Source organism: Pelecanus crispus, chromosome 1 (assembly GCF_030463565.1).
Source record: "Pelecanus crispus isolate bPelCri1 chromosome 1, bPelCri1.pri, whole genome shotgun sequence".
Lineage (NCBI taxonomy): Eukaryota > Metazoa > Chordata > Aves > Pelecaniformes > Pelecanidae > Pelecanus > Pelecanus crispus.
The window spans coordinates 123,762,731-123,786,332 of NC_134643.1; positions in this window are offsets into that span (position 1 = coordinate 123,762,731).

Consider the following 23,602-nt stretch of genomic DNA (forward strand, 5'->3'; position numbering starts at 1 on the left):
TTTCAAGGGCATGGAAGGAAAATAAGTCATTTGTATTTTTGCCAAAATGCTTCAATGTTTAAATGTCTCTTTGTGCTCCTGGCAATTAATGCTGCTGCCTATCAGAGGCTGGTGTATTTTCTGATTTTACAAGTTTGTTTGAAAAATTGATTCAATGTGTTTCAGTGTTTACGTAAGAGGATATTGTGGAATTAAAATAAAATGTTTCCACAAGACCAGTGTTTGTTGCTATCCTTGAATCTAAGCATGATGTTGGAAGCTTTTATATGCCCCTTCACAAGAAAAAGTTCACCTGGGTTTTCCCCAGAAAGCAGTGCCATTATAGTGCAACTTGATGAGTGCTTTGGGAGATAATTACCTGACCTGACAAAGAAAACCTGCACTGAGCCTTTGAGAATTCATAAAAGTTCCAAAACATGAGATTTTCTTACACTTCTCCCGTTTGACACTTACTTATTTTGTCTAATCCTTCTTCCCACTAATTTCAGTCCTAGTCCTCATTCCAGGAACTATCTGCCAACTCTCACATATTCCTTTATTTTTAACTGTATGGTTGGGCAAAAGGAAACACCATGATGCATGCACACAGACTTAGATCCCTCTTTTTTTTTTTTTTTTCTTTTTGTGCTGCACTCAATCCTCTGCGTAAGCATACAGGGCAGCATTTGTAAGTGTGAGACATTGCAGGAAGTATGATTAATCCCCTGTAGCATCAGAGCAGAGGATCAGGAAGGTGGGGAGCTCAGTTCCACCACATACATTTGACAGACCTGTATCCCTCCCTTCTCTAAGCACTTGTTCTGTTAAACAAAGCAAAACACCTGAAGGTGGAAAGCGCAATCCTGACCAAGCCTTAGGGCCCTCACTCTAAGGCTGATTTTAGGGAAAGCAAACCCACCACAGGTCTTCCACCATCATGTGGGACTGAAAATGTCTCTGAAAAACAGGACACCTGCAAGAAACACTGTGCTGGTTAGGATGATCTATAACAGCAGGACCAGCTTTGTATTAGAAAATATCTCTGTAGATTAAAATCTTAACAAAGGCATTCAAATAAATCCCCTAGAAGTACGTGGTTCTGGTATTAACAGAGATCACAGACCAATGCAGGTGAGAAGACAGCATCCCCAGTCCTCTCCTGGGGAAACATTTCTAGTACTCTTTCCTGGCATCTGCCGACAACAAAGCAGCTTTTTCTCACATGATGAAGTAAACACTTTATGCCAGGAATAGGATGGAGGAAACCAAATACATCTGGGCATTGTGCAACATTATGCAACATCTGTTAATAGTAACTAACTTTGGAAGAAAAAACTGAGGACTCCTGATGTACTAATTTCCTAACTGTATTTTTTAGAGAAATTATGATCCAGTTTCCTTCTCTTCAACACTTCAATGTTTTGTCCCTAGCCCTCCTTCCTCTTCTTATCATGCTTCTTTTTTCATAGCTGCTCCCATTACCACCAGCTACTTCACTCCCATCATTCCAGTGCTTGCACACATTTCCCCTGCTCCTCCTCTCACAACTCCCTAACCAGCATCTAAGTCTTTTCCACATTCTGTCTCTCAGGCTCTCGTAACTCCCATCTTGTCTCTTCATCTCACCCACATTCTCTGCTGTTTTCTTACAGCCATGACAGGGCAATCTGCACCTTCAGCACGACCAGAAATAATGCACAACTGAAGCCAGTACCTCTGCATTTGCCACCACTACTGCATTTTTACATGTTAGTTTGCCTCTGTGTTGTTGTGGTGAGTGCCAGAATGTTTTTAACATAGCCATTGCTTACTGAAATTATGAAGGAGTCATTCACAATTAATTGCACACACAAATTACTATTTGAGGTAACAACTTTCAAAGTAATGACAAAAAAAGGCTTATTCTACACATTTTTTATCTTTTCCCAATCTGTTGAAAAATGTCAAATTTTAAGAGAAAACGACTCAAAAACATTGTTGGACAACACACGTTCCAGTATAGCTAAGATGATCTTCCTTTCAACATGTTTTACACCCTTTTGCATACACCTGGGCTGGTCAGCAAAGCTGCATTTCAAGCTCTTCAATTACATTAGCACTCAGAATTCATGAGCCAGACTGGAAAGATAACAAAGGGACTTGGTTTGGTTTGGCTTTTTAAAAATAAAAGTCAGTGCTTTGCTTGGCTCTTCACCTTTTCTTCTGCAAATGTGCAAGACTAGAACGCTACTGCCTTCATAATGACAGCAGGACTGGCTGCCATGAGACTGGCTGTCCACTGGTGAGCGTGGGTGGGTTGATAGAGACTTGGTGGCAACCAAGTGCGGAAGGTACAGAGGATGTGTCACTGGGCAAAGATGGTCTTATTGGAGGGAGAGAGAAGGTATCAGCAGAGCTGGTCTCTCTCAAATAAATATGCAAGGTAAATGATAACACATGTTCTCAGGGCTTTGAAATACCTGAACTTTTAGCAAGATCTGTGGCCTTTCAGCAGCTCCAATACAGCTTAGATTTTCTGGCTTAGAGTTCAGGACTAAACTCCAATGTGAAGTAATAAAAAAAAAAAAAAAAAATTAAGACTACGACGGAGACTCTATTTAGAACTTCCTGGCAGCAGGCAAGTAGGGGGGGAAGCTGTTTATCTTGACCAAAGGTTTCTTTAGTCGTACATGAAAAACATTCTTTTTGTCAAAGATGGCTAGCAGTCACACAAAGAGTGGCACTCAGGAGGCTAGGATCACCAGGGCGTGGCTGGCAGTGCTGCGTGCCCAGACAGGAGGAATATCGGCAGACTTCAAACTAGGGCACTTGACGTTTGACAATGTTGATGCTGACAACGATGAGCTGAGAGAGGGAAAAGGTTATGCAGTTAATATTTTCCTGTAGGGAAATGTCATCACCATCCACCCACTAGGCAAATAAAGATCATAACAGAGGAGGCACAAGCAAACTGGATTACCAGCCCTTGCTGTTTGCACTAAGGGTTACGACTAGAGCACAAATGGGAAGTTATTTTCCCAATCCACAGACATTTTTTAGGAGGCAGGAAGAGCCCAGAGTGGGAAGAGGATGCTCCATCAAAATAGCCAGAAGCCTGTCACTCATGGCACATCCTCGGGATGTGGAGAATGTGAGTTTGGATGCTTGCTCCTCATTCTCCTGAATCACAACTGATCCGCAAACATCGCTGCAGAGACAGCTTCTGCAACTGCCCTGGGAAATAGCAAAGTACTTCATACAAAATGCATCTGTAGGGATTGAAAGAAGTTGCCTATCATTCACTTCAGCTGAGAACCTGAATTATCAGGCAGATGTGATGTCCCCAGCTTTAGGTCTGACCAGAGAGTCTAGCTTGGACCTGAGTAACTTTCCTCATAAATGCTTTCTTGAAGTTGGTTCATTCTCTCTGAAAAAAAGTTTCTGATTTTAAGATGTGGGCATGTTTCCTTGAAACGTTTCCTACCAACTTGTATTCTGGTTCTAGAAACATTCACAAGAGTAAATATCCTTGCACATGGTTTCATTGGGACTATAATAAGCCTTGAGGCCCAGTCTTGCAAACAAAGGGAGTTGTTCCATTGTTTGCTGTGTAGTCTGGTTTGGGCTGAGTGACCAAAATAGCAGCACTGGGCATGCCGTTATATGTGAAAATATAGAAATAGCTATATTTAGCTTTTTCAGGATAACCTACTGACCAATTTCAGCACGTGGAAAAATCTCCACAATTCTGCACTCACATAATAAATCCACTCTTTTTAATATATTAGTAGGAATTCTATAAATGCATAACAGATGTTATGACCCTGCAGAAGACTGAAGTCTGAAACAGCTATAAGAGAGTTGCCAGTGGTAACTTATACTTGTTGTGTAGAACATGCAAAATTTGCTACTATTCAGAAATTTCTGAATAGTAGATCCTCACCAGAGAAAAATAGAACAGTAGAACTGGGCTGCATTCAGGAATAACATACCAGGTCATACTGAAGGGGTTCTGAAATCAAGCATATACTATTTTCTTGGATTTCATGTTCATAAACAGAAAACGTGGCCAGCTACCCCAAAATGAGTTCTAGCTTCTCCCCAGCATTCTCATTTCACAGCTAAATGCAGTGCTCTCCAGCACTGCGTTGCCACAAAGAAGATTTTGGCTAAAGCTGTCTCAGCCTTATTCAAGAATACTATAGAATTATTCAGGCCAAAGGAGCAGATGAAAAATACTTTTTTTCAGATAAGAGGCATATGGAAATAATTAGAAGGAAAATACAAAGAAAGATCATGTCAAATGCAAAGTTTGCCATCTCTTCTTGATCATCTGATTAAATTTTATAGTCAACAGATACTATGAGATGTTACAGGAAAGGAGATTTCATTTGGATCACATTTTTCAGACACTTTCTTGATATTTGCCACCTGTTTCATCAACGTATTGCTAGAAAAAATGACTCATCAACAAGAGAAGAGGAGGAGTAAAATAAGTTGTAACTTGCTGTTTCACCCCAATCCAGGACAAGTGAGAAGAGTTATTAATTTTGCAGTATTAGTGAACAGTGCATGCTGTGTAAACAGCACAGGACATCTTTAAAGTAACTAGAATAATACAAAGTTGCCACTGAGAATGAAAGCTTTTAGCAAGAATATGACAGTGACGGTAGCTCTGCTCATTCTACCATGAGTACAAAACCAGGAGAGACATCAGTGAGACATTTCTCAGAGATGGGTGGGCTAAGGAAGTCAATGTATGATGTGATATGTGATGCGATGTGGTGTGGTGTGGTGTGGTGTGATGTGATCAGAGTTTCATCTTCACTGGCCTAAAGATTGTGCTGGACCTTCTGTGGAACCAACATGAAGATAGGATCCTCCGCAGCCTTGGCACAGAACAGATGAGGCAGTCCTTATCAGGAAGCTGGAACTGGTTCGCTAGCATGTCCAAGCATGTTTTGTTGCAGATAGTTTGTTGAGCCTTCCTCTAATTAAAAGGGGAATAGCAGCCCAACATTTACCTATTGCTTTCCATGCTAGGAAATGCTGGGGCCATCTTTCAGGAACACTTCCACGATTTGCAGCAAGACCTCTGAATTTGACAAGCAGATGGTCTCCAGCTCAGACTGCCTTTATACTTGCTCTTGTCTTCATTGCCTTCTTTGCCAGTGCCATGCAGAACCATTTTCTCCTTTATTTACCTCTCTAAGGTTTCTGTCCCTTCTCCCTCATTCTCTCTATTTCAATCTGTGTAACTGAATACCTGTGACTTACAGTATATCCATAGATTTGTTTAGATAGACTGATAGATAGCAGGACACAAAAATAGGATTATTCATGTATTCTAATGCTACAAACCATTTCTAACATAACAAATGGGAAATCAGTTGTGTAGATGAAGTATCTCACAGTAGGCTACAGTGATATGAAGCTTTTGTCAGCATTCATTTCAAATCACCATCCTGCCTCCCTCAGGGCCTCACATGGGAGATTGGTTGACCGATGGTACCTCCCATCAAGGACACATTCAGTCCCTCATAAGGCAGAAGGGCAGATAAACAGAGCACACATAAATCAACACTGCTTTAAACTGCTGTTTCTTTAGAAGGACTCCTATGGCTTTGCTAAATCCATCGATTCTTTCCCAATTAGCCATACACTACATTTCATTCTTGACTTAGTTTCATAAGAGTGATTGTTCTTTCAGAAACATATAAAGCAAGATTCCAAAAACAAGCTTATGTTATTAAGCTCAATTATTAAATTTTCTCTGACATTTGCTGTTCGTATTTGCTGGTAAGCATTTATACTTTAATATTTTTTGAGTTCATGTGGAGTTTAACAATATGAAGTTCTTATCAGTGAAAACTACTGTGTTCATTGGCAGAAGCCAAATATATGAAGAATTAACAGTTATCAGATTCCAAAGGGAAAACAATCTCTATTAGAGTCTGTTGCCAGCTGCCATACTTCCATCTGCAGACATGCATTTCCCTTTGTTGGCTGTCAGCTGCTTCAGTCTCCTAACATTCATTTCCTCAGCACACAGCATATTCATGCAAGCCCTAGATCCCAGGTTCCAGTTCTCTTCCTAGACTAGGCAAAAAGAATATTTTCATTTATTTCAGTGGAAGTGGGGTTGGAAACCTCAGCAGAGAGATATGTTTCAGCACTCTTCTGACCACTTATACTTAGATATATGCAGGATCAAGCACTCTTTTGGATGATACCAGCTTTGATATTTGTCACTAGGAATGACTTATTAGACAGCAGAATATTTGACCAATTAGTAGCCATCTCTACATTCCAAATATGGGGATCTTTGTAGAAATATTCTTTTCTTGTCTTCTTTATAATTTCTTCTTTCAACAAAAAGCCAAGATTTTCCACAAAAAAAACCAGACAGCTGATTTCCATTAAAGACTTTTCATTTAAAAAATTGTTTCATCAGAAAAAAGTTTTCCATAAAAAATAGTTGAATGGAAAAAATTCTTTACCAGCCCAAATATTTTCCCATTTTAAATAACTAACGTTTGACTTATTCTTCTGGGGATACCCAGTACAGATTTAACTGTTTCATTGCCATATCAGAGTATCACAGATCTTTCCAAGATAACCAAAACTCTACTCTTGAACATTATAAACCCAGCCCAACTTGTTTGTTTCTTTTCAGTTATTTTTAACTCTTAAGTTGGAGAAAGAGGCCACCTCAGATGAACTAGAGTTCATTTTGAGAGATGACTACTCTTCTTTGATCTAAGCCCTTGCAAAGCTTCAGCAGCACTCAAGACACTTGGTGGAAACCGGTTTATCTCTTCACTGTAATAGGACACACAGATCTGACAAAGCTGTTGATGCAGGTGCTCAGCCCAGCCCTGTCTCTCTTTTCTGCCAAATGCCTTCTTTCTCTTCCTTCCCTCCTTCACATTCCTAATTCACAGCGTACTCTGTATTTTCCATCTTCTTTTCCAAATTAATCTTTCTTTCCAAAGTTAGAAAATAAGATCTTATTATAATTTGGTAAACATTAAAATCGACAAAATTTACCAAGCAGCACTACCTATAGATAGATAGATAGATAGATGGATAGATAAACTATTTTTCTCTGTCATTCAAATGAGAAATAACCATGGATCTTTGATGCCACTACATGATAATTGCAAGGAAATGCTGACTTTTTAGCAATAACTGCTGTGTATTTCTGGACTGCACTATAAGCTTTGGTAATGATCTGTCAGCTTCCATAATAGCATGCAAAGTCTTTATAGAAATGGAATAGTGACTAGCTGTCACAAAACCCAGGTGTTGCACATACCAAAAAGCAATGGTACTGAAGAATGAGAATAAAGCTCTAGACAGCCAAAACTGATGAATTTTCCCTCTGGGTTGTGCAAAAGATTTCAAGGAGATGTACAGCCAAGTTTCTCAACAGCTAGTCAGAAAACCGGTGCATTCCCTCTTCTTACTTGCTCTAGCAAATAAACTACTACATTTATTATGTAAGAGAGTAGACTGAAACAAAAATTATAGAGAGCCTAAAAAAAAAAAAAAAGGAATTGAGATGAGTTGAGAAAAAAACATGCTGAAAACTGTCTCTAGCTTATATCACCCCATTTAATTTCAGGTTTCACCTTCTACCTCAATACACCAGTCTTTCCTTCTTGCCCAGATGAGAAACTCAGTCACACTAAAGAAAAAAAAAAAAAACTCCATCCTGCATGATCCTGCAAGCTATTCTACATGTAAAACACTATTTGTACAGCTAACCTTTGTTTCAGGCTCATCCCATAAAGGTTTACATTAAAGAAGAAAAGGGTTCAAAACTTCAAAGCAATAGCAAGGTCTTCCTTCCTTCAATATACAAGTAATACAGGTACCCAGACAGATCTTATTGGGATTGTTCAAGTAAATAAGGAGACTGGTCAAGGGATCCAGTAACACAGGAGTAGTTGTACCTTTGAGCTTAAGGAATTTATTTGCATAAGCACATTCACTTATGTGCATAAGTGTTAGATGGACTAAACTGAATGGTTGAGTTATTTAATCCAGACTGCTTTGGACATGTTGTAACAAATTTTAGTACATGTACCTTACCATGCTTGCTAAAAAAAGTGATTAATCTAAACAAATAAGCTGAAAACTCCTATAAACAGGATGGAAGATCATTTATGCTGTCTATGTATTATACACTACATGGTAGCTGCTGGCAAAAAAATCTTTCACAAAGTCAGTGTTTCACAAAACTACAACAACATTAATCATATTTCAGATGGCAACTTCAGTGTTTTTTATTTCAACATGCTAACAAATTAGCTTCTAGTGTTCAAAACAAGATATCTTTGAGCCAGTCTGTTGTTTTCCCAAAGAAATGCTTTTTTTCATGACTAAAAGTGTAACTGGCAGAATAACTTGACTTTTCCAGATAAACTGAAATAAATATATTGCAATTCTACAGTCTTCTTCCCAATGCGGTTAATTTCGCATCTTCATTAAATAACAGAGGGACAGCTTTCCTAGGTAAAATCAGTCAGACACAATTCTGTAAAACAAAATCTAAGAAAGCCACAGAAAAAACATGGCTGATTTTGACTGAGCATGAATGGTTGCAAGACATGCTGAAACATCATTCACTATTTTTAATGAAAATACTAAGGTATACCTAAAGCAATTATTAGATAATTGCTTTCTTTTTTTTTACTCAGACTTCTCATTTAAGTACTGGATTGTCTGCAGATGAGTGCAGCATGACACAAAATGTTTTTATCACCTGGTTTAGTCCATCTGCAATACAGACAGACACCAGACTGTATGAAATATAAAAGCTTACTTCTAAAAGATCTAGTCCATCACAAAAAGATATAGTATAAAATTATACTCAGTAAGGTTTTGAGGGTTTTTTCAACATTGTAAGTACAATAATTCCTGTGAACGGGATAGTCAAAGAAAATTAGGCACAGCAAGAACAGCTAGAGCAAGAATATATGGGATAGAGATGTCAGTAGAGGACCTTCACTCTGTGTCTATACAAAATCTTCCAACTCAGTAACCTGTCTCCAACGGTGGCCAGTAGCAGGAGGTTATGAAACAAGGAGAAACAAAAGAGGGCAGATCTACAGCACCCTTGGTGTGCACTCCCAGTCACGTACAGCTCAGGAACTTCCTGAACCACACATAAATTTTGTGTATCGTGACTTAAAAAACCCCAGACTTCTGAAGTTGACAATATGCACAAAAGGTGTTAAAACTGGACCTCTAAAAACAGTGAGATGCAGGTTACCCAGGTGTTCAGAAAGTAATCTGACTGAAAAATACTGAGAGTCTCAAGGACAGCAATAAAACCAAATGACTGGGTATTGAAGACTGCTGTGACAAGAGGCATAATGAAAAGTGAAGAGGAAGTTAAAAAATTATGGGCGTGTGATTAGAAAAAAAGGAAATTGCCTTGTGGAAATATGTCTGAAAAGAGCATGGATTTACAACATAGAAGATTGAAGAGCATTGAGAATCAATCAGGCAATAAGAAAACATGACACTGCCCTTCAAACTGAGGAGAGTTTGCCAGTGCCTCTGATTTTAAGTATCTGTAGGTCATGTGTGCATCTTCCAGCTCCCATTAATACCAGTGAAAGCCACCAGTATATATCTTCCACCACTCCTCTGATTTATCCTTATCTTTTCTTCTGCCATTCTGTCACTAAGATTTATCTTACCCACTACCTTTGCAATGCAATTTATCCAAGAGGAATAGCTACAATTAACATGGTTTCTAATACATTTTTACTTCCATTCTATTGGCACAAGAATAAGAAGTCAAACTAGCAAATGTTATTCTCAGTGGGGTGCACATACGTTTATAGCATAATATAAAACCAGAACACTGTCCTTTAGGCCTCAGGGGCAGGGTACAATAGGCACCTTTCCTTGTAAAATACTAGCGGTTTATAAACATGGAGAAGGGAATGAAACAAAAGGCAGAGCCATGTGACCTATATTTCCATTGAAAATTGGGTGACTGAAAGCCAGTATGAGACTTCTGGGAAGACAGAAAATGCACGTAGGTAAAGTCTCTTGTCACAATAATGCATGCAATGAAGGGTAAGCTGTATATAAGAAATAAATTAATACTTGGTTGTAGACATCCTAAAACGCTGTTCCAAAAATTGGATTAAACTTGTAGATGCTGAGAAAATACAATCTCTTGGCATCTAAAAGCAGCTTTCTCCTTTAGCCCAGTGTCTACTTGATAGTTACCTAAATATACCAGCAGGCAATTCTGACATGTCTTTGCTTAAATGTGGTTATATAAAGTAATACAAAAATAAGTTTTGGCTTTGCTGCACATGTGCATAATGGAAAGACAAACATTATTAAAAAGACCATCATTTTTAGTGATTAAAATAATCCACAACAGAAAAAAATCTTCTGTAACTTTCCAAGTTCCCATTTATCATAGTTTTGCAAAAAGAAGCCACGGTAATTTCATTTTTCTTGACTTCTATTAAAAAGATCAATACATATGATTCCAAAGAGTCTCGGCTCATGAAAAGATGGAGCTAGTCTGTAATCACATCTGAAAGTATTGGTTGTCATTAGCAGTAAGATTGATCTGTAAAGACAGTCAGCTCAGAGTGAAAGTACTTAAAAATTTCCATTGGGCTATTGCTGAACAACACTGCCCAGCAACCTTTCACCTTGCAGATAATTAAATACAGATAACGAATTACCATATTAGAAGGAAGAATTGCATTGGGGATATTCAATAGATGCCCACTTTAGTAAAGCAGTTCCAAATCTCTGAATAATGATTTTGTTTTGTGCATAAAACCTAATGAGCTCCGACAGTATAAAGTAATTTTTCAACATGCATTTAAATCTGACTTGTCAAATAAGATATTAATAAGTCACCTGAGGTACAAGAATTGCTAATGGCCTTGCAGTATGAAAATTGGAAGTCCTCATGCCATCTTGGCTGTCAGAAGAGGATCAAGTGGGCTTTGCAAGCCAGAACCTTCTACTAGGTGTCAGAAAGCAATTCTGGTACTACCAAAATCCATTGGCTTGGCTGGGGATGAAGACAGTCCCTGCACATGCCCTGCCAGCCTGCAGCTGCCCCTGCCATGCCACAGGAAGCCTCTGTACTCCTTGTTCTTCCCAACCCATGAGCAGTCTTGGAGAACAATGGGAAGAGAACAGTCTCAGGAATATTTGGGAGGGAGGCAGTCAAACAGTCATTTTCAAATAGATCTGATAAGACATCTTTATGTCTGTACTGCCTCCAAGAAACTGCTCAAAACCAGCAGGTATCTACTTTTGGTCTTTGATTCCCTCCATGGTTGTAGCAGTGTGACTTGGAGTCACTGAACAGTTTGGTTGGGAAGGACTTCTTGGAAGTTATCTGCCCTAAGGGGCCTAAGGTCCCCATGCATAGCATGGCCAACTTTGAACTTAGATCAGGTTTCTCAGGGTCTTGCTTCACCTGAGCTTTGAATACTGCCAAGCAGGGGGATTTCACAGCCTCCCTGGGCACCCCTGCCAGCATGCAACCATCCTCATGGTGAAAACTGCTTTCTGGATCTCCTGTCAAGAGTTCCCTTGCTGCACCTTGTTTGTTGTCCACCCGCAGGTCCATGTCCCAGCCCAGCCTCGACCTGTCCCCATCCCCAGGGAGGTGTCGGAAGCCCGGTGCTGGGGGTGCCCCCAATGCCTCCCAGCTGCCCTTCTCCTGGCTCAGGCAGTGGGGTGAGCCCTGGCTGCCAGGCCCCACCCTGCTGAATGGAGATGGAAGAGCTACCCTGCTCCAAGCTCACCTCCCTCCAAGTGGTTTTGCATAATTTGCACAAGCATGCAGCAAAAGCCAAGCAATCCTCAAGCTCTTCAGAGTCTGCCCTTAGCTACATCCCTCTGCAACTCAGTACAAGCAGAGGGGCAGATTCATGTCTCCAGTAAAACCTCCGTGGACCCCAGTGAGGCTGGATTTTACTGATTGTTACTGGCTCCCAATGCAGTTTGCATAGGATCTCAGCAGAGCATGGAAGACGACGATGTTTGAAACTGAAAATTAGCACAAATATGATAAGTTCTTAAACCTGAGATAACGTGATCTTTGACTTCAATCAAAATATTTGAAACAAGACCATGAGGTTAAGATCAACAACTTTAGAGCATTAGCAGCTTTCTCTGGGCAAGGTAAAGGTCTTACAACTGTAAGACCTGAGGGAGAAGAATTGAGAAGACAAGAGACAAATCTGACAAAAGTTGAAATGTCATTCGGAAAGGAAAACAGCCAGAGGAAAAAAAAAAAGGCGGCAGATCTGGAAAGAGAAAGAAAGTGACAATAGTCTTGGCATCTGCCATAGCTTGGGCTGCTAAAGGGTCAGTGCAGAGCAGGGGTTCACAACTTTCTCTGTAGGATCTAGAGCAAAAAGTCTCAGGAAGAATATTCATTTACCAGTGGAGAAAAGCACAGACATTGGGCTCCTGAAATCTCTTTGTGAACCCATGAGCCCAGGTGAAAAAAATACACAGCCAGGAATGTCACATTTCCCTTACTATCCAAATAATCCCAGAAGCATGTTTATAAAAGCTTTACATGACTGCTTCATGTAAGCAATAAGCGCAATAAATTAAGTGTAATTTGGAGTATCCACATGGTTGGTAAGTCTGGGAAGGATATCTCAAGATTTTTGCTGAAAATACTGTAACACAAGAAAAGCTATTTTTTACTCCTTCTAAATAAAATAATGCGGGGGAGCACATTTTTATGGAAATGCTGTAAGGTAAGGAATGCTCAGTTTCCTGGTATTTCCTGTAAAAATGTCAGAGAGAAGGTGTTTTCTTATGTAATTCCACTGAAGAAGAATGAATCTTGGAAGGCATTATTATTCTTTCAAAAACCAGAACTATATTTCCCTTCTAAAATGTGGTTAAAATTAGATATTGTGGTATTATTTTGCTTCTACCAAAAATTAATCTCAAACCTATGACAGAAGAGCATGATTTCAGGCAGCACTTTCTAACCTTCCGTTATCTCCTAATACCATCTCAACATCACAGAAAAAAACAAATACAGGTTTGATTCAAAAGCTAGTTAAAGCTGACATGTAACAGCAAAAAATTGCTTACCTCTCATGCCATTTGCAAAAGCCAGGCATTTAAAAGCAAGGAAATGAACAGATGAGGACATTGCTCATTTTATATTGGCCAGCAGGTAAATGTATAAAGCTCAGACAATTCAAATAGTGCCATCTGTGGCTGATTTCACATCACCTACCTACCCATATAAGCCACCCAGGAAGCTTGGCAAGCGCTTGTATCAGCGGATGGTGTTGCAGCAATGCTCTTCAGCCATATCCTCCTGCTCTCAGTATAACCCGTGGGCTATAGCTCTAACTTATTAAGTCCCAACATGTCCTCTGCACTCTGGTAGCAACAGTTGGCATGGTGACCTCATCCGCCAGGCTTTCGAACTTCAGCTTCACCATGGCCAAAATTCAGACTTGTTCCCATCTTGAGGTTTACCGAGTGAGATCCTGCCTCTTTTGATTTCAGTGAGCTCAGTAACTCATCCACTATTATGTCTGTTTCAAGGAATTAGCTATTGCACCACAAAAAAACCAGCCTTGCCTCTCACGCTTACCTGTGGAGTGTTTCTCTATTGCTTTATCTTTAGTTTGGTATCATAGTACTTTTCTTTAGGAATGTTATCTAGTAACTCTGTTTATCAACTGACGCAGCAACTTGATAAGAAGAAAAAAAAAAAAAGCCTAAAAGTGGAATAGATGTGGAAATAGAAGAGGAAAAACTGGAATGCAAGATTGAGTCTTACTGAAATTAGGCTTGCATGGGGCCCTATCAATCTGTGTCATTAATGTGTTCATAGCTGACTGTTGTATTTCAGGACAGTTTTATTCCATGTTTTTGGTTTGGTGTTTCTTGATAAAATATTTTGTAGCTAGAGTCAGACGGTCCTTGTGTTGTGATGAAATGTTCACTTCTCCATGGTTGATAAGATTGATAATTGTGTTTATCATGTGGGTAGTGTGAGATTAATGGTCTTCTAAATTATTCATTTCCTTGCTCTTGAGTGCTTGAGTTTTGTAAATTATGCGATGGGGTAAGAACGTTATGTTGCTTAACAGTTTTAACTGGCTTTTCAAACAAAGAAAGGGTTTTTGGCATCTCTCTGGGGCTTAAATTGTGTCTTAAAATCCCTTATGCAAACAATACAATAGCTGTCTTACCAAATTATTCATTTTCAATCACACATAGCAGTACAGAAAGTACTAATAGCTCCTTTGGAGACCATCTTATTCAACACTGACCTGTCTGAAGCTCTTCCCTTAGAGGAAAACTGGCCACAACAAGAAGGGAAATAAGGGATCTTGCACCAGACTCCATTGCATGTTTCACCTCGGCAGCTACTTGTTCTCCATCCTAAATATGAAGCACAAGGACAGCCTGGGTTAGTCCTTTCACTTCAAAAATGTGTCTTTGCCCCTGAGGTCAAGGGATGCTTTTAATAGTTGACAGATTTAGAAAAGGTCTTTCTAATCTTCCTGAGCTACAAAGACCCAAAAGAAGCCAACAAGCCCTAAAGAATATAATTTGTAACTTTGCCCATTTAGAAGTTACCAGTTTTAATTTAAAAGGATTCAACAGTGTTGAAGTCCCACCTTCATACAACTACCACTTCTAGCAGTGCATGCATAAAATAAATTTGGAAGCAGGAGGTGGACTGTATGCAGTAGTAGCACTAGCACTAGCATTGGTTCATGTTTAATAAGCTGCAAGAGACAGAAATGTTCCGAGCTGCTCACAGTGAGGTGTGCAGGCAGGGGGCGAGGGGGGAAGATGGTTTTTTACAATGCATTTGAGTACCACACCAATTTCTTTCCTCAACAATGTCAATATTCATGGATGTTTTTAAAATGAAGTATTATGCAGGGTAACCTGACAGAACTTGCAATTTTTTTTATTTGTCTGACAGGGCGAAGCTTGCACTGTGCCAGCAGGAGCTTGGAACAAGGGCTGTTCTGGGTAATCCCTTTGTCTCTTAATTTGGGTGTAGATGTGCGTTCCACAGTCAAAGTCCAGGCAATGGCTGAAGAGAGAATTGCACTGAAAACATTTTTCTTTTCCTACAGCAAGCTCAGGGAGGAACATTTATTTAATAAAATGGAAAATCAATATAATTTTAATTTTAAGAAGTCAGAGCCAATGCCAAGCTGTCCTTTAAGGAAGCTTGATAAGAATTCATGGCCCTTTTTTTTCCTTTGGTAAGAAAAATAAAATTAAAACCAGCATTGATTTAATGATTCTCCTCCAAGTTTGTTTAGAGCCTGGAAGTTTTGTTCATCACTGTTACTTCAGCATCTTCTTTTTACTTTTGCAAAACCTGTTTGATTGTCGTGTATTTACTACTTAAAATTATTTGAGATTTTGCATTAATATATGCAGAAAGAAAAGAAGGCAGTACAATTACTGTGGAGTTATGCATTCTGCAGGCTGTAACATTTTCAACAACTTAGGCATTCCAGCAAAAAGTTCAAATCCATTTGATTGACATTGTCAGAAGCAATAGCATAGGTAGTTCCCAACAGAGGAGGAAAAAGAAAAAAAAAAAAAAAAAGAAAGTAGTATTTAAGGTGAAACTGCACTGAAACATATTTATTTCTATTGTTGAAAGATGCTGCATTCTGACTGGAAAAACGCAGAAAGCAGTACAGAAAAGTTTTATTTCACTAAGACTTGCTAGTTCATTCAGCAGTTCCTCACATTTCCATAATAGGTGTCTAATAGCCATGTTTCCTGCAGGGCTCTTTATTGTCATGGCTGATTGAAATAACCTGATTGTTAGCCATGGGCTCGTTTATGCCCCATTAATCCTAATGTAGAAAGAACCAGCTGTACACAAATTCATCCAAGCTATATGTGGACAGTGTTCAATCAAGGGTGGACCACTTTCTTGGCATCAACCCTACATCTATTTGGAGAAGGCCTACTGCAGGCAGCAGAGCTGGAGCTGGAACATATATGGGTCTTTGCTTCCTGGAAACTTGAGGATTAAATCTTTGTTGCAGTTGCTAGTGATATAAATAGGGAGTATGTTTACATGACTTGGTGCATAAAATCAGACACTCTGATTTCAAGTGCCTTGTGGGGCATGTAAAGAGAGGACGCCAAAGAATTTTGGCCTTCTGAATGGAAATGCTCTTAAATCTCTGGGACTTTAGCCTGGACAGAGTGATGGCTCTCATGGGTGAGGCAGAACCAGTGCATTTGCTGGTGCAGGACTCTGAGTCACAAATGACCTCCCAGGCTGCTTTTGAGACATTCCCCTTTTTATGATCTGAAGGAAAGCCACAGCTGACCCTCTCACTTAGTGAAAGAATCTTTTTTTAGCAATATTAAAATCAACTGAGCTGATTGTTCATTGTTACTGGTATTAAACCACACAGTGGAAATTATCACACCCCAATAAAATCAAAGTTAGTCTGTAACGTAACATCAGATCAAAGAAGTCAACAATGATTTTAAAGCCCACAGCCAAACACACAGATTTCAAAATCAGAAAGAGACTCTAAGAGACATATTTGATTGTGATAATAAATTAAATCCTTGAAAGCTACACAGTTACTAAAATCACATCTTATTACTATCCAAATCCAGTATTTTAAAAATAAACAAACAGGTAGACTAATATGCATTCACTGAAAATTAGATTTCTGGATAGGATGTATGAATCTAGACTACATCTTTAAATAATGCGTGTGTTTGTGTGTATAAGTCATGATGTAATCTCTCTAACACAGCTGAGGACATAGCCAGCTCTGTTAATCGTTTATTTTCCTCTGCAGAGGGCCTGTCCACTTTCTTAGGCTGCAGAGTTTTGAAAGCTAGTGAAGTAGTCCTCCCAATCTTACAAGAGATCCTTTGCCTTTCAAGTAGTGCCAAGGTCAGGCTGCCATTGCTGCAGACTGGGGTGACCTATGGAAGTCCCGGTGTTCTTCTCAGGATTTGGAGCAGACTGTTCTAAAGTCCAGTGACCAAAGGAACCATAATATACACAATGTCGAAACTAACTGCTTTTTGTGTGCAGCATTTTTTGCATGTGTTGAGGTTTGATTGTGTAAGGGATTTTTAAAAATGTGACATGGATGACATGAATAATTTTCTTTCTTATAGGTTGATGAAGGAAGACAAGAGCAATATGGTTTAAGTGCCTTTAACCGCTTTTTTTTTCTGTTGAGTGTCAAATTAAGGGTTGTCTGGCTTCTGATAAACTTCCCTTCAGAAAGTAAGTTTGATTAGTTTCCAAGGGTGTGTGTGTTTGAGAGAGGTAGCTTACCTACCAGTCCTTGATGTGAGTTATTTACATTCACTTGAATCTGGAGGGAGGCTAGTTAGAGACCTAAAAGGAAATTATCTTCTGCTGATACTCCCTATAAAGTGGCAGTCTGCTGACATTATAACAGTGAGGATAGCAAGAGCAACATGCTGGATTTGAAAATCAAGGAAGCAGAGCCATAATTCATCCCTCTCCAGTCCCACCACCATGATTAACCAGGGAATGTGAACGGCAATGTATCCTAAGCTTTATGAAAAAAGATGATTTTGTGACCAGCATGTTGGCATGAGCATTTCTGTGCTGAACTGATTATGGAATACTACCTATTGTGCTCAGTATTTTTGCTGAGGTGAAGGAGATGTGTTAGACCAAAAATTTTGCAGAATGTGTGTCAAAAATTATATGCAGGACTGAGTCCTTACTCTACCGGACATGCAAGTATTCATCTTCACTCCTTACTGAGCAACATTTTCCTCCAAGGGAGTGCTCATACATATACAGGCTATTCTTGTAATTAATGAGTCCAAAGTAAGTTATAATAGTGCTTTCAAAAGCCATGTCCTTCCAGAAGGCTTCCTGAAGGAAATATTCATGCCTGTAGATATTTTTTCTATATTGAAAGAATTTCCTTTATGTATAGGATTTTGAGGAATGTTGATATGGGGCAATACTTGAGAACTGCAGATGGGCCTGGTTGCAGAATGAACACGCACATACGTGTGTTGGCTGTACTGTGTCTCTAGGCTCTAGGATGTCTACTGGGCTTATATATCAATTGACTTTGAAATTTGTGAAAGCAGGCAGATTTTTGCAGCCCTTAATGTGATATAATGGCATGGATTTTAAGGCTGTCAGCCCTTTTGTTGCAATTTAATACAGGCTGGTTAAAAGGAGCAATAGGAAATCTATGTGAGCAGTTTCTCGCTGTCAGCTCCAATTTGCCATGACAGCCCATGATACAGGCAGCCTGCACTGCTATTGAGCAGTTTTGACCGTCTCTGAAAAGGGTTGATTTGAATGTGCATGCTCTCTGGTCTCTCACCCAGAAAGCTGCTGGTAAAGCTGTCCAGCTCTCCAGCAAAAGAGGAGAGCAAAAAACCTGCAGCCCCTGGGAGGATGCAAGAGAGCAGAGCTGGGCTACAGCCAGCAAACAGCTCCCACCTGTCAGTGTAAGTGGTTTCATGGGGATCGGTGCTTGCAGCTCCGCACCTTCCCTATGCACAGGGGGGCTAAGGGCCGGAGAGGCCTCTGTAAACCCCCTTTATCCTTTGCACAGTGTCGTACTCATGTTGTATTTACAACACTTTTCTATCGTGCCCATTTTCACCCTGTTTCATCTCTTTTCCTTTACATCTAAGAGTTTTAAAAATGTGTGGATCCAGTCTATAGACAGGTCCCTAACAATAATGGAAATCGCTCGGGCCCTACACTCTGGTATAGGGGCCAGGGACTATTCCTGATTAACAACCTCAAGTTCTCCTTCCTTTCATGAATATGAAGGAACTAATTCCCTACAGTACTACAATAATTATTTTTACATAAGCACAGAACACAGTGCACATCATTCATTTTCCTTGCTTAAGGGGCACTGTAATGCCATTCTGCTCTTTCTCCATTAGTTACAGCCTGCCACAGCTAACTTTAAAATCAGACTTTGGCACACCATATAAATAACAATACATTTATGCAATTGAATGCCTATGCAGTTAATTCAATCAAGGGAGTTCTACTGCCGGTCATAAACTACTTAAGCTGTTTGACTCTCAGCTTAAGACATCAACAAAGGTCCTTCATTGAATTACAGTCTTAGATTTACCTGGGCATCTTCTACTATTCAATGCTGCCTATACATGTAGTGAAACATCTGATACGATGAGTAAACCTTGAACTACTAGCAAAAATAAACTCTACTTCTGTTTGGGTGAAATCTTATGATGCTGATGTCAAAAGAAGTTTCACCTTGGAATTTGATGAGACCAAGCCTGAAGTCCTTTTGCCTTTAATAGCAGTGTTGTAGTTGCAGCTGTTCTATGATACTCACAGCATTCATATCAAGAGGTAATAGCTTCCATTAGGTCAAATAATTTTAGAAAAAAAAGAAAAAAAGGATAAATTTGTGGATGTGCAAGATCTCTTAGCTCTGACAAAGACTCAGAGAGCAACGTAATGTGTTCAAGCAGGGAGCAACAGCTCTGAGTATAACCTAAGTGCCACAGCTTAGGAAGAAAGCTCCTGACCTCACACCAGCAGAGGATGGGGTGGCATGTCAGGGGCGCTGCACCAACAACTGTACTGAACCCATGAGATGTAGCATCTTAGACCATTAGTTTTAGATTCCAAGTTTCTGTCTTTTGAAGGTATTGTCTAGGTCTTCTCTGAGGATCAAGACTGAAGCAACTGTATGCAGAAAATGTTGTCTTGGAAGGTGTTTCTGTCCCTTATTGACTGTCTGTGCAAGTTCTGTAGTGGAGTAGCCATCTGATTTCAGCCATGAAATCAGACTCCATGGGAATAATTGGTGTTTATGGCAAAATACATTACATTCAGGTACTTGTATAAGAACGAGCAACTTAGGCATGTTTGCTGTGAGGATAAATTTATTTTAAAATATTTTTTTCTCAACAAAGGCAGTTGCAAACTTTGGTGACCTGTGTGAATTTAATGCATCATTCATTCATGAAGCACTGCCATTTCAGAGGAGCACTGTTGTCCCAAGGCCTTTTCACCAACACAGAGGGTGGAAATGGCCCTGACAAGTATCCAGAGCTCAAATGGCCTCCTTGGTATAGATTTCCGTCAGCAGTCCCATACACATCCCACTTCCAATTCCCAGAGCAAGAGCATGTCAGGACAAGCTGTCGTCTGGCCAGGAAAAAAAGGAAAAAAATGTTTTTTCCCTCCCAAAAGAGCAGCGCTCACACAGAGAGCTCCTGAGCCTGAGAGAAATAATACAGACATCTCAAAATGTAGATTTGGACAGAAAACTTATATGGCCCCTAGGAGTTTAGATTCCGGTTCCTCAGACAGATCTGGTACTCATATCAATTTTTATTGCCAAATATAGATTAACAAAACCAGCTGCTCCTATTACACGTGTGAAACAGGCTGTCAGTCAAGGCAGGCGAATGCTTCATGGTTGTTGCTGGTGTAAGTAGCTCCAGGCTCTGAGCAGATATTTTCCATTTTGCCATTGGAAAGCATCATACCCTTCCAGTTCTCCCTGCAGAGCAGAAAGGGATGTTACAGAAGAGTGCCTGCAGTTTGAAGGCAGTTGCCCGTGCAGATGGCACAACCAGGCGACTGCAGTGGCCTCAGTTGCATTGCAGCAGGATCCCTTCCCAGTGGCAGGGATGCACAGCTATCAGGTGCTGCCATCTACTCTTTTATGAGCTCAGAGGAGACAGTTTGTTAGATGGAAAGTGTGGAAAATCTGGAGTAGACCTAGGTTTTCATTAGCCATTGGAGATGGCAGTGAAACCCTCTCCCAGTGCTGACATGCACCACCAACAGCACCAGTGTCAGCAGGGAAATTTTGTCCCCAACTCCTGAACCTTGCACACAAACATCAGCAAAACATCCCCATGAATGTGAAGAACTCTGCTCAGACCTTTTTCTAGATGTGCAGCGCATAAATCACAGCAGCTTACAGTGTTTCTCCCACTAATACCAGTAGATCTAAAGACAGAGCAAAGAACTTCTTGGGGTCTGACATACAGTATCTTCAAGTATGCCTCAATATTTCTTTTTTTTAGAGGAAGTTCAGAAGAAAAGTAGTAGCACTGTGGTATTTTTTTAAGTCCACGATCTTCAGAAAAACCACATAACAGAAAATGGAATATTGTGAGCAGCCCACATAATTACTCATGATAGATAACTGTATTAAAAATTAAACATAAATTATTGGAGGCATTACAGTGTTGGCACAAGATGAAAAAGGTGCTTCATATTACTGAAAGGTTTAGCTAACTGCCTGAAAGTTTGGCTCAATAGAAAAGAGACTAGCCTGGATAAATGGAAAGCATTTATTGTTTGAAATATGGATTTTAATATAGCACAGCACAACCCCAAAACATCAGTCCTTTTCAATACGGTTAAAGTAAGATGGATCTTGTAGATTAAAGTAGCCGGCAAGATGCTCTTTGGCAGTGAGAAGCAGGAGAATTAGAAAAGGAGTCTCCTTGGAGCCACTCCATGTCTTTGGAGGAGGATTCTTCACCTTTTTTATAGGGCTCCCCAGAGTCCTGCCCAGCTGTTTTATATTTGAGCACTGGGGCACGCTGATGGCCTTGGCATATGAATGACCATTCTGCTCCTGAGGACACCCAAGTGTCAGACAAAGGGGGAAAAATCCATGTTGGGAGTAAAACAAAGCTCACTTCAACTGGCCAGGCAGATCTATAGCTTCCCCAGATTGGATGAGTATGCTGGCAGGAGTACACATTTTTCCATGGTTTTGTGCAGCTCTGTCACTAATCTAGAAAATCTCAGAGCCTCACAAGAGATCTTTAAGGTCAACAGTATTTTATGAGGGGCTGACTCCTTTCCTGTATTTGGCACTGCAGCTTTTAGCAGTGCAGACATCTGCATGTTCCATTTTAGTAAATATTTGATTTTTCCATAAAGTTTGGTAGATTTTAAATATTCAGAGGGGTTTGATTTCCTAGAATTTCAGTCCAGCTCTGACATCAGTGACCAACTTAGAATTTAAAAAGTAGTTGAAAGCTGTAAATTCCTGGACAATCCTCAGATTGAATCTGGCCTCTGACAACAACGTGACTCTAAGAATATTGCTGGTCAGCTTTGAAACAGTGCTGTTAAATTGTTCATTGAAATTGATAAATGTGAGCAGATTAACTTCTGTACTAAAATCTCTGCTCAACAGGGATTACTGAGGAGGATTTAGCTGAAGCTGCTGACTAGTAAAAGCAAAATAGTGGGGAGAGAGAGGTGTAATGTTACTTTCACAAACAATTAATTTAAGTATTCAAGAGGTCCCACATTTTCCAAGTCCTTCAATGATCACAGAATTTAAAATGTCTGTAAATCTGAAAAAAATCCTTGTGATTTTTAATATAAAAAAAAACCAAAACAGAAAATTAGGAAAAGTGATACTTCATATTTAGTCTTTATTATTCTTCTGGTATAAAAATGTATCATGCAAAATGGAGGGGAGAGAACACAAGAGCATGGTTATTCCAAAAATCTATCATAGTTTTGTTAGCTTTCTCAGGTAAAAGCTATCTTTTTGCTCTGGGTTTGCACAGATTCTTGCCCTGTTTTCCAGAACAAAGGTAGGTAGGGACTATGATGTTGATAACTATTCCAAAGTGGAAAACAAAACAATTTTACATTTGTCTTCAGGACAAAAATAGAAGTTTTTGTCTCCAAGATATTAGTTGATTTTTATTGTTGTTATTAGAAAGATTTTATAGAGAAGAGACATGCTGTGAAAAAAAGGCATACGATCACAGACTGTTCAAATACAGCAGCTGGGACTCTGGAGCTATATTTTACTCCATGAACATCTGGTTTTTTATCTCTCCTGCCCCCACCAGTCAGATTCCTCGAGGGCATGATACCTTGCCACAGACCATGGGCTCTGCTGCCTGGCTTTGCTCTACAGCTTTGCTCTCCCCATGTCATCATCAGCACCACAGTGGTGTAATCAAACAGCACATCAGGTGTCATGTGTGGATCAGCAGAGAAGCTGAATGAGCTGTTTATTTGAGTGTATAAACATTTGTCTAGGAAGCTGGGACAGTGAGCTCACTTGTACCAGACATGTCATTTGTTCCTTGTCATTTGTCCTGTTACTCATGCAAGTGTGACTCAAATGTTTTCAGAGAAAAAAATTAAGATGTGAGACTGTATGTCTCACCTTTCAGAAAAGACCCTTTCAAAGAGGAGAGTGCAGGTAGCAGCCCCAAGGAACTTTATTCTGAGATGTGCATTATCTGTAGAGGAACCAGTGGTGCTGATGATGGGTCTGTGGAAAATTTGTTATGATAATATCATGAGAAAAACTCCTTCCTCAACAGACGGTGCAAGCCTGAGATAGCAGAAACTCCTTCAGAAATTCCAGACGGGTCTTTCTCACTTGAGAAATGCTAGGGAGAAACCGCTCTGCACCCAGCTGCTGGTTTCATGACCTGAGGCTGCGTTTGCCAAGCCCGACCCTTGGGCTAAGGACTTCCATGTGGCAGGGCAGGAACACAGCCAAAACCAGCGAAAAGCCAAAGGGTTTTCCTCCAGCTGGTGTCAGATCAAGGGTCCAAAGGAGGCTCTCTCCAAGCT